This window comes from Panicum virgatum, chromosome 6N (genome assembly GCF_016808335.1).
Source record: "Panicum virgatum strain AP13 chromosome 6N, P.virgatum_v5, whole genome shotgun sequence".
Taxonomy (NCBI): Eukaryota; Viridiplantae; Streptophyta; class Magnoliopsida; order Poales; family Poaceae; genus Panicum; species Panicum virgatum.
In genome coordinates, this window is record NC_053150.1 from 26,617,257 (window position 1) to 26,628,458 (window position 11,202).

The following is an 11,202-nucleotide window of genomic DNA, read 5'->3' on the forward strand; positions in this document are numbered from 1 at the left end:
CTCCGTGACTGGGTAGTTACAAAAGTAGCTTACAGGTGTGTCATGAAACATGGAATGGGATGTGAGCGGATCAAGATGGAATTTGCCCCTCCTAGATAACGGGAGAGATATCTCTGGGCCCCTCGAGATAGTTGGATTTGAAAGTGCATGGCCAGGCCAAAGTGATTAAAAAGTTAATCATGATGACTAAAGGCTAGTTATGAATAGAATCCACTATTAGATCGAGAGAATGATCGAGCTATCACAAAGGTGGCACGCATCTCGCTTTGAGCTTGACTGGTATCGTGTGGCAAAGGGATCGGTGTATGAGTATATCTAAGGTTCGGCCGATATGATCTTTATGTGTATTTGTGAGTCAATATGCCCTGCTAGGTGCCGCTATTGACTTGTGATTCGGAAATGATTTCCGATCACGACCACCTACACATGAACCTAACGGGTCACACACTTAAGGGGTTTGGAATGTTGGAAAGCTTGCCTGTATGATTGTCTCTAGTGCAAGTGGGATATTGTTGGTGATATGCCCAAGAGCCCATCATCACAATACGGTTTAAAGGCCCCAGAGGATATTGATCCAAGAGGGATTAGGGTTACTAATGGGCCTATGAGATAAAAGCCCATTAGTACGCCCTATATATACGAGGGAGGGGCTAGGGGGGCGATACCCCAGTGAGCCGCGCCACCTCCTAGCCGCCGCCCCTCCCTCTCTCTCTCGGCCGCCGTCCATGCCATGCATGCGGTGCTAGCACACCGACGCCCCGCGTTTCATCCCCGTACGTGTGGACTCCGTGGAGGCGCTGCTGCGACTGCTGGGATCAAGTACGAGGAGCTCGGTTCGTGGGACGTGATCGACTACTTCCTCTACATCGACGCGCGACTTCTTCCGCTGCGCTGCGCGTCTAGTGGTAACGATCTATGATCTTCTACTCGCAAGCATCTTGGGTATATGCGGTAGTGATGCTAGCGTAGCCTACCCATTTACCTACATATACATCCTAGCTAGTCCAATTGCAATAATTTCTTAGACATTAGGTTTAATTTTTTTCTACAATAATTTGGAAACTTTTGGTTTCTGTTGTACCACCTTGGTGCCCTGTTCAAATTGTTCCTGCCTGCATCTTTGATATATATATGCGTAGTAACTCATACTACATATTTAACGTTCCTGATTGTTACACTTTAAATGGTTTTCTTATGATACCTTGCAGGTGAGATGGCATCCAATAATCTATGTTGCTTTGTTTAATTTGGATGACATTACTGTTAATATTGAATCCATCTATACAGTGCTAGCATGATTGCACCGATGGAATGGTGATGCTAGATTAACATGGTTTATGGAATCTAAAAATAAATTAAATTAGTGATGCAAAAAAGACATCAACTAGTAATATGCTATATTAGAGATATCAGAAGAGTTGTTTTGGTGCTTGAAGCTTCGTTTTTTTTTTCCTTTCTGCAGCTAGCACCATTGAACACGCATTGGGTGTTATCACTTAACGTCTCCTGGCCGAATCTTTTCCTACTGGGTACACAAGCAACCACTTTAGCTTTGTTCTTGTGTCCGAAATTTAGTACATGAGCATTATCAAGCATTTTTGGCATGTCATAAGTCTATTAGCTAGTATTAATTTTCCTGAGTTGATCAGGGCCATATGGAGGCTGGAAGAGGTTCTGCAGCAGCTAATTCTGGCATCCATGTCGATTGGGGAGACCGAATTGGAAGCAAAACTTGAGGAGGCAGTCAGCAAGATCAAGAGGCAATAGTATTCGCTGCATCTTTGTACTTGTAACATATCTTGATGGCGTCATGATTCCGTAAGAGCTCCAAAGAGAATAGAGAAATTAAATCTCAGTTATTTTGTTCCAAGTGTTCTTCGCCTGATGGAGATGTCTGGTGGAAACACGGAACAATGATATGGCAGGCAAAATTTTGTTAGTGTTGTGTTAACCATGTAGGGCATGTTTGGAATACAATATGTTAGAATTTGCAGGAACCTTTACAGCTATACCAGAAATTCTGAAGAACCACAAGAATCGATGTGGCTTGTACAAGTAAATTAGTTAGGAATATTCCATGTGATCCTATATGCTGCTCTTTGTCTCTGTATTATTGTCTCTGCAATCGACTATATCAATTAATAAGAAGGATAGATACTAGCTAGTACTAGAGATAGCTGACCAGTGGATGGAAGGAAACAAATGCACGTTCCACAGCAAGGAGTCATCGCGGTTGAAATTAAAAGCAACTTACTGCCGGTCAAATTATTGCCAGCCCCCTGTTAGTTAATAATAAGCGAGCGAACGATCTAGCTAGCCTCCAAAATTTGTCCAGTACTATGGCCTCCATTTCTAGCTGCAAATAAATCGATCAAATTGGAGCAGCCATCATCTCATATTCTCATCGATCAAGCAGACAGAGCTGCTTGTTAATTGACATGATGGCACCGGCGGCGATCAGTAGCTCATCCAGCAGGAAGCAGCAGGACATCACCTCGCTGCTGCTGCTACTGTGGTTGGGCGTCGTTGTTGTTCGGCCGGCGGCAGCGTGCGGCGGACACCCGTGCACGATCGCAGATTTCGGCGTCGGGAATAGGAGGATGGAGGGTCGTCGTCCGGGATACTGATGAAGAAGGCAGCCTTGTTTACGAGGCCGAAGAACGCCTTCAGCCTCCTGACCTCAGCTTCACAGATGAAGGTGACCTTGGTCACGACATCCTCTGGCAGGAGTTTGGCAAAGAGTATGTAGTCGGTGATCCGCAGGACGGGGTTGGCGCTGATGTACGTGCTGAACGCCACGGCGGTTGTGTCGGTGTTGACCTGGATTTGCAGCAGGCCCTGCGGGAACACGATGAGCTCGTCCTTCCTCCTCACTGTCTTGGTGTAGGCGACGTTGGCGTTGTCCGGGATGAGGACGCTATTGTGGAGCCAGAAGCCGGCGATCTTGACCATCGTGTGCGAGAGCGTGGCGTCGCCCGCGAAGAGGACGCCGCTGCAGACGCAGAAGCCAGCGAGCTCCCCGTCCGTCGCGTCCAATGGTAGCGCCGTCGGCCCGAGGAGCGAGGATGAGTTTCTCTGCAACTGACCGAGATGTGCGCTTGAGGGACGGAGGAAAACCGCTATGGGAAAAAACCAACGCGAGGGGGAAAAGAAACCAGGCGCACACCTAGCGCCAGCGCGAGCACGGTGTGTGGGCTCGGGGTGGGTTGTCTCGGGTATGGAATAACTATTTCATACCCAGTGTAGAGAATACCCAGGGTAGAGATTAGCTTTATTGGGCACCCTGGGTTATGGAATAAGGTATTCCGTACCCGACCCCATCCATCCCGCGTCCTACCGCAGACCGCTCCACGCACCCGGTTTTTCCCGTCCGGCCTCCCGGTCTCACGGTCTCGCCCCGGTCTGCATTGCGCGCCGCCCACCCCACCACATCCCCCACGACGGGATTTTACACAGCCCGTTCCCGGCGCTGCCGCATCAATTAAAAAAACCGCCCAGCTCCAATCCGATCCCGGCGGCGCCGCACCACCGTACCGTCGCCGCGTGACGCGGCACCCCCTCCTCGTGACGCCGCGCTCATCCTCCCGCCGCGCCCGGCGCGGCATCCTCCTCCCGGCTCCGCACTCTCCTCGCTCGGGGCTCCCTCCTACCGGCACCCCTCCCTCCTCCCGACGGGGCATCGTCCTCCCGCGCAGCTCGACACCGCACCATCCTCGCCATACCGCTCTTCTTCCGGCACGCAAGGCTGCCGCCGCCTACCCCCACTATCGCGCCATCCAGGGTAGGCCTTGCACCGCCGGATCCCGTGGGAAGCCCCTGCGCCGCCGGCTCCCGTACCACCCCGACGAGGACATCCGCCCCCACGAGCTGCGGCGCGGCAGCTCGGAGCTACCCCACTCCCGATCTTCCCCATCAGGTCCACCCTGGTGGCCTGGTCCGCGTCAGCTCCCGATCGGATTTCGGTTCAGCGCCAGACCACCCTACAGTCGTCGCTCCCTCCCCCCATACACGGCCCCCAGCCCCGCGCCGCACCACCCTGTCGTCACCGCTCCCTCCCCCAGATGCCCCCCACCCCCCGATCCTGGTGCTGCACCACCCTCCCGACGTCCGCCCCACGAGCTGCTGCGCAGCGGTGTGCGAACGCTGGTATGTCTCATCTCCTGCATCACCTAGGGTTCTTGAAATTGATTGATCTGTTTTCAAGCGATCTAATTTGTTCGAGTTCAAATTGTTCCATGCGTGCAGACACAGATGCATAGTTTTGCTATCAGGTCCACAACTTCCTCCTCACGAATTAAACCCAGTGTCTCCTTAATTCGAGCATAGATTTTGGTTGCAGTAAAAAAAAATCAGTACACACTATATTTATGGAATGAATGCAGATGACACCTAGGCTAGCAGATGAATGAATGCTAAAGGATTACGGAAGTCATGCAGGTGACAGGCTGCTCGGCGTCCATGGGGCTTGCTACCAATCCACATGCATCAGGAAAGCCATTTGCTGCATTAGAACATGTTGTTAACGTTTCAGATATTTATGTGATGCATGAGTAGCTGTGAGATTCTGAATGTTCATGTGATAGGTTCTATTGTTGTTGACAGTCTACAGATTTGTCTTTCTTTCTCTAATCACTCATTTTAACGGTTGTCCTGTTTAAATTGTTGATTATTCCTTTGACGAAGGTATCTGTGACCTGTTCGCTCAATCTTGAACTTTCAGTGGTTCTGCATTTATGACTAATGTCTTACCAAATTGTTATGACCTGTTAGTATGCTGATGTTTTGTGCCATTATAACTGAAAATACTCTTTAGTGGCTTCAGGCCAAGGTTATTGATTCCATAGTGGAGATTAGTTTTTTTGACACTGTCACACTGGCCGTGCAGCACACATTTAACTGAACAATCATGGCTCTGCCTGATTTAATAATAGTGTACGACAATTTTTATATCCAATAACTGTTAGGTTCTGCTTAAAAATTTTCCTGGTTTTGATGAAGTTATGTGCGATCTAAGAGAAGAGTTTACAATAGTTAGTACTTAGTAGTTACTAATTAATTAGCTAATCATATAAACGATTAATAAACACACCTTTGCTCTCTACCAGCACAAGTGTTGAGGATCTTTGTTTATGAATTTTTTTGCAGATTTCATATCCCCCTTTCGAATCACTAGTGGCACTATAATAAAATACTTCTTTGTCAATCAGGATGCCTGTTTATGGATATGAAATCAGCATCCCTGATGCAGTCAGTTGGCCCCTCTGTAGGGTGTTGGGATTGATTCTGCTGTGGATGCCCATGTTTTACCAACAAGCTGGTAGCGATGAGCTGATGCATGACAATGTGCAGCGATGCAGGATCAAGCTCCCAGCAGAGAGGGCAAAGTGTGGCAGCCCCTCCTTTCAGGTGCTTTGCCCCTTAATCCCTTTGTTCTTTTTTCCAATGTTCGACAAGGCGCTGTTCCGCGGCCGCCTAGGCGCGCCTAGTCACTGGGCGGAGGGGTTCCGCCTCGCCTAGGGGGTAGGCGGTACCCTAGGCGGTGCGGACGTCGGGCGGCGCTGGGGAGGAGGGGAAATCAGGCGACAGAGGCGCAGGTGGAGGCGGAGACATCCGGCGGCGGCGGCGGAGGTGGAGGTGCAGAGGTCGGGCGGAGACGGAAGAGGCGGAGGCGGAGTACCCAACCCGGATATGCTTCCACCGCCCGCCGGGACCTCGAGCTGCTCCGTTGCCTGGCCGCGGCGAGCTCGGGCTCCTCCCTCCCCACGATAAGCCTGTGAACTTGCCTGCTTCCTCTGCTCTAGCCTCCTTCCTCCTCTGCTCTAGTTCCGCCGCCTCCCTCTCCTCCTTCCTCCTCTGCTCTGGTTCCGCCTCCTCCCTCTGCTCTGGTTTCGCCTCCTCCCTCTGCTCTAGCCTCCTCCCTCGCCTGCTCTGGTTCTCAAGCTCGCCTAGGGAACGCCTAGAAAACGCTTGGGCGAGCCTAGGCGCGCTTAGGCGCTAGGCAGAAGGTGACCGCCTAGATACCGCCTAGCGCCTAGCTGAACATTGTTTTTTTCTATTGCCGACTAGCATCATGTTCATTGTGTGAGACTTCACTTTTACATGTGTTTGGCCATTTGGGAGGTGACCTTTTAATTTTGCTTTTTAACTCTCGATTTCAACTTCTGTCAGTGGTTGTAGATCACCGTCATCATCCTTTTGCCAGAGTTATGGTCACTCGATCAACTAGCAAATTATTAGGCTGATTTTGCTGAATTTGTTGATTATTAGTTCAATTTATTTTTATTTGACAATTGACAGGTTATTACTGCATTATTGTGGTTGTGAACTGTTACCTTCTAGCTTGCTAGACTAGTTGTTATGATATGCTAGTTCCCGGTATTGTTTTTTTACCTGCAGCTAGTACCATTGAATACTGGATCATATGCCTTATTTTGTACTTTTATTAACTACTACTTATTTGTGAATATTAGATGTGTTACCACCCCCATTGAATTTTTGCCTACAAAGTATGCTTTGATCTCAACTGTAGTCATCAGCCTGCAGAATAAGCTATTCAGTACCCGATCTCGCGGACCCGACCGGACTCCTGCGCCGAGCGCAACACCCCAGCCCCGCCCGGTTTTCTCCCCCTCGCCGGTTCGCGTCGTCCGCACGGTTTTTTTCTTCCCCAGCTCGTAATAGATCGTGGGTCTGGTGAGTGGTGAGGCGCGGCTCCTGACCTCCCGCGCGAGGCCCTGCGCCGCTGGCTCCCGCGCCGCCCTGGCGGGCTGCATCTCGCGGCTCACCTCCCGCCGGCAACCCTCTGGTGAGGCGGGTCTCCTGATCTCCCCCTCCCGCCGTCCCGGCGAGGCCTTGCGCCGCCATCTCTCGCGCCGCCCCGGCGACCCCCTCGCGCCGTCCCGGCAAGGCCCTGCGCCGCCGTCGACCCTCCTGTACACGTGTGCCGCCCCGTCGATCTGTAGCCTGAAGACGTCCACGCTGGCCGCCGTTTCAGAGGTACCCCTGCCCGTTCCCCTGGCGAGACACTGCGCCGCCGTCAACCCTCCTGTCGACACGTCGATTTGTCATCCCGTGCCGCCCCGGCGAGCTGCAGCGCCGGATGCCGTTGCCCCCCTCTTGCCGTCCCGGTGATAATATCTCGCCGCTGCACCGCGTCCTCCACTCATTTTCTTCTCTACAGACCCTGCCCCGATTGAGCCTTCTGGTAGTTATTGTCTCCCATTCACTGCCTGCTTCGATTCCCATTGTGCTTTGTGAAGATTTATTTCGATTTCCTAGATTTCAATATATGCAGTGATTAGTGTAGTGGATAGTAATCCAATCCGTGTATGTGCAGATCCGTTTCCCTTGCACACTGAAGATGCTGCCGGGGACGGGAAGACTCGCACGTGACCACGGCGTCAGCGGCGGCGGCGGCGAACATCGGCTGTCTCGACGGCCGCAGTCGTGGACGTGGAGGATGCGCCGGATCGTCGATGGATGGGGACGGCGGCGTGGGCTCGGTGGCAGGCGAGTCTCGGTGTGGTCCACAGCTCGTCCTCGACTAGCTTGCTGCGTTGAAGAGCGGCGGCGGTTGGTTCATACCCCTTCTTTCCTGCGGAATGCTCAAATTTGCTCGCGAATTTCCCCTTCCGACCCCGATTGACTGCAATAAATTGCATTTGCAGAGTTCGTCCTTGGTAGCGGCAGCTTCCTATCCCTTCCCTTTGCCATGGATTTCTTCAGATTAATGAGAGCTCTGATTCTTCCCCCAGCGCAAGGTGCCTTGTATTTCCTTCATTGGTGCCGATGATTTGTGTGTATAGTAGAGCATTGTTGGCCATAGATTGTTGCAATCTCGTAGTAGCCTGATTCTTTTCCATGTTCCCTATCTGATTATTTAGCGTCTGAGTTTTCCATGTTCACTTCCAATCTTCAGGATGTTTCCTGGTCAGAGGTTGGTCCATACGAAGGCTACCAATCCAAGTATGGAGGTCTTTTGGTGCACGTAGAACGTGTTTGAGGTTCTCCTCAGACTAGAACAGAAAGCGCCGCGTGGTGATGCCGCACCAGTGCTGGCTCATGGTCTTGCTTCGACCTGTGACTCTTTGAGAGGGCCAATGCTCTGTAACACATCAAGGCAGAAGGGAGCATGAGGCAAAGGCTCAAACAAGTCTCCACGGATCGGAAGAGGAATGTTTCTGACAAAGCTGTTGGTGAATGGTGACTTCGTCGATGGTCATCTCTCCCGCGTGCCAAAGAAATTGCAGTTCTTCCTTATTCGAGAAAAATTGCAGTTCTTCCCAAGGTTGAATGAACAATGAGCTGTTGCTACTGGTCTCAAGAAGATAAGGGCAACAATGTGCCTCTCTCCACTCGCTGACTAGCCACCTCAGAGAGGGAAGATGTGCAGGTATTGATAAAGTTTATATCTTGTTTCCTATTACAAATACATTACAATGATATGCTGAAAACAGTAGATGTAAGGGCATGATGCTGTGTTTCTCTCTGAACTGCTGGATAAAAGTCTGTCAGTGTGTGTGTGCATTCCCTAAACTGACTCCGGGTTTACCCATACTAGTTCTTTGGTTTATTCAAATCATAATTTAACATTGTATTCTAGAAGTATAAAACACATCCTATTCTACAATACCATTGTTGCACCTAGGCTATTGGAATTGATGGTCTCATTCCAAGAATCTGCAAATTTTCTATTCATAATAATCTTGTCCGTATAATGTTTTCATGATCATTTTGCTGCATTTTTATGTTTAACTTGTGCACTGTAATTGTAGGCAAAATATCCGGTGGAAACCAGGTACTCGGTGGAAGCGTAGAAACCAAATTTCAATCCGTTAAATACAAAACGTGCGGTCCAGATGAGCTCTCGACCAGCCCAGCACATTTTTGACGAACAGCCCCCCGCGCTCCACTCGAAGCATTTCGCAGGAAACACCCTATTCTATGGACTATATGCGCAAAAGCCCTGCCGTGTCTTCTTCTCCACACCTCTCCCTGGTTCTGTTCTGTTGGCTTGTTCGCCCCCAAAACTCAAACCATGTCGAGCTAGGGTTTTACATGAGGCAACAGCTCCGCAGCAGCTCCAATCCTCCACTCGAAATACCCTTCAGTTGAAGATTGTGGGTCAGCACGGGGACGACGGGTGGCCGGAGGGACTTGGGACAGCAACGGTGGCGACTCCGGCGGCGGCGGCGGCGACTCCGGCGGCGGCGGCGGCGACTCCGGCGGCGGCTTCAGTGCCACTAAGCTCACGATTGATGCCTCCCCAATATTGATTTGCTACCAGGTTTGCTTCACGAGTGGCTTCATCATCCTAGGTATTGATCCACACAGCTGTGCTTCCTTGAGGACTATTTTAATTCTCCTGTAGTATTATTCTTCCCCTAGATGCACATGAGATGCTTAGTGTTTGTTTCTTTGCCTACATACATGTTATCTGTATGCAACTATGCTGCATACTTTTGTTTACAGTAATTTTTCATCTATGGGCTGGCTACCAAATCAGTTAAAATGATGGCATTGTTGCCTTTTTCAGTGTGTCTGCATAAATACGTGATAACAAGCTGAAAATGAAGTTGACTAGATTCTGGATGTGTGGCTTTAGGAATGTTTGGGATCCTTTCAATCTTTGATGTGATTTTGGCCATCTTTTTAGCTATTTGAGAGGAACTTTTATCTGAAAGAATCATGGCTTGTTAGTCGCTAGCACTGATGTTGGATAGTGAAAGTTAATTCGCTTATTTTCCTGCTGGCTCCATTCAGAAACCATGTTGCAGATGACTGCCAGCTAATATTTCAAGGATGTGTTCCTTGACTGAGATCTAAACTTCAGTATGTTTCACATGAAGTCAAAACAAATGAAAAATTACTGTAAATGTAACCTAGATGCTTGAGTTATCTCATTTCATCTTTTAAATCAATTCCAATAATCTTGCTTTGTCATCACATTAGTCCACGAACTACAATAAATTGACTTACAAAATTGTTTTATAAGATTTTTGACTTATTTCCCTATTTCCCATAGACTCATTGGCATTGCAACTGCTGCATTTGAATAGCCATATGGTCATATTCTGGATTCGACCTCAAGTCTGACTGCAAAATAGTACGGGGAACAAAACAAGGAATATAGGTGGACAGGACCACATATTGGTGATGTTAAATTATTTTGCAGGTTGATCCCTTTTTAGCTCGTACTAGATCAAACATATTGTAGGTAATTTGTCAATGCATCCAGAGGGCATTCCCCAGTATAGTAGCATAATGATTATGCTGTTGTGTCATCCATTTCTAATCAAAAACAGCATGGGTATCTTCCCATTTCTAAAGTAGAAACATCATGGCAAAAAGGAAAGAATCAAATGTGTTCAACTATTTATGAATTTGGATGATGCTCAAACTTTGTCAAAAAGTCAAGGTGATTTTTTAGTTTGTACACTAATTGACTTTCAATCTGTGCAGGCTGCCTCCAAGTCAGGGCATAATTCATGGTTGTCCAGCATGCATATCAGTGCATTTTTCTTTCAAGTTCTGCCACCAATGCAGCACATGGTACTGATTGAGATGATGAATCTGCCTTGCGTCAGCATGTAGATCCCATAAGCACGACAAATTTGACACTGGAATTGATATGATTGAAAGACATAAGATTTATTCATCATAGTCTTACACGGCTGCTTAATTTGGCCTTCTTATAGTTGTTTAGTGTGTCTGTGGTTGAAATTGATGATTTCTGCAAGTAGTAAAATTTCATTTATGTGATACAGTCAAAGGTTCATGTAACTCATAAAGATGTGGTTGTCAATCTATAAACTTTGTAATGATCAAATGCAATGCGATTTAAAATTTAGCTGAGTAATTAATGTGCTTTTCAGAGCCGATATATATGCCCATTTATTGTAATGGAATCTTATTGACATGTGACAATAGCAATACAATTGAACTGAGATGAATTGCTAGTATAAGTTTACTGAGATGTGAACATGACAAAGTTGTTCCTTCCATCTGTTCTTCAATGATGACTGACAGGTCTTATATAATACCACATTTGCCTGTGCAAAGTTGGTGCACACAAATAACTATTCCTATTGGTGAAAGACATACTGCATCTTCAATTCAGAAGAGCATGAAAAGCTCAATTGGTTTAACAATGTGCCCATGACCTCATTTTTTATTTAAAGGTGATGACATCTTTTTATAATT

The 11,202-nt window shown here is 48.3% G+C and overlaps 1 long non-coding RNA gene across 6 annotated transcripts; it reads left to right on the forward strand.

The window, feature by feature from the left end:
- Nucleotides 1–4,081: 4,081 nt before the first annotated feature.
- LOC120679210 lies at nucleotides 4,082–10,969 on the forward strand. Of its 6 annotated transcripts, XR_005677040.1 has the most exons (8): nucleotides 4,082–4,146; nucleotides 4,246–4,271; nucleotides 4,383–5,406; nucleotides 7,337–7,572; nucleotides 7,668–7,760; nucleotides 7,919–8,392; nucleotides 8,775–9,317; nucleotides 10,462–10,969. It is a non-coding gene; the product is annotated as an uncharacterized LOC120679210 (long non-coding RNA). The 6 variants fall into 6 exon arrangements; XR_005677043.1 differs by lacking the exons at nucleotides 4,082–4,146; nucleotides 4,246–4,271; nucleotides 4,383–5,406 and adding exons at nucleotides 6,701–7,204; nucleotides 10,059–10,174; XR_005677042.1 differs by lacking the exons at nucleotides 4,082–4,146; nucleotides 4,246–4,271; nucleotides 4,383–5,406 and adding exons at nucleotides 6,701–7,204; nucleotides 10,025–10,174 and having other exon boundaries at nucleotides 8,775–9,286.
- Nucleotides 10,970–11,202: the final 233 nt, after the last annotated feature.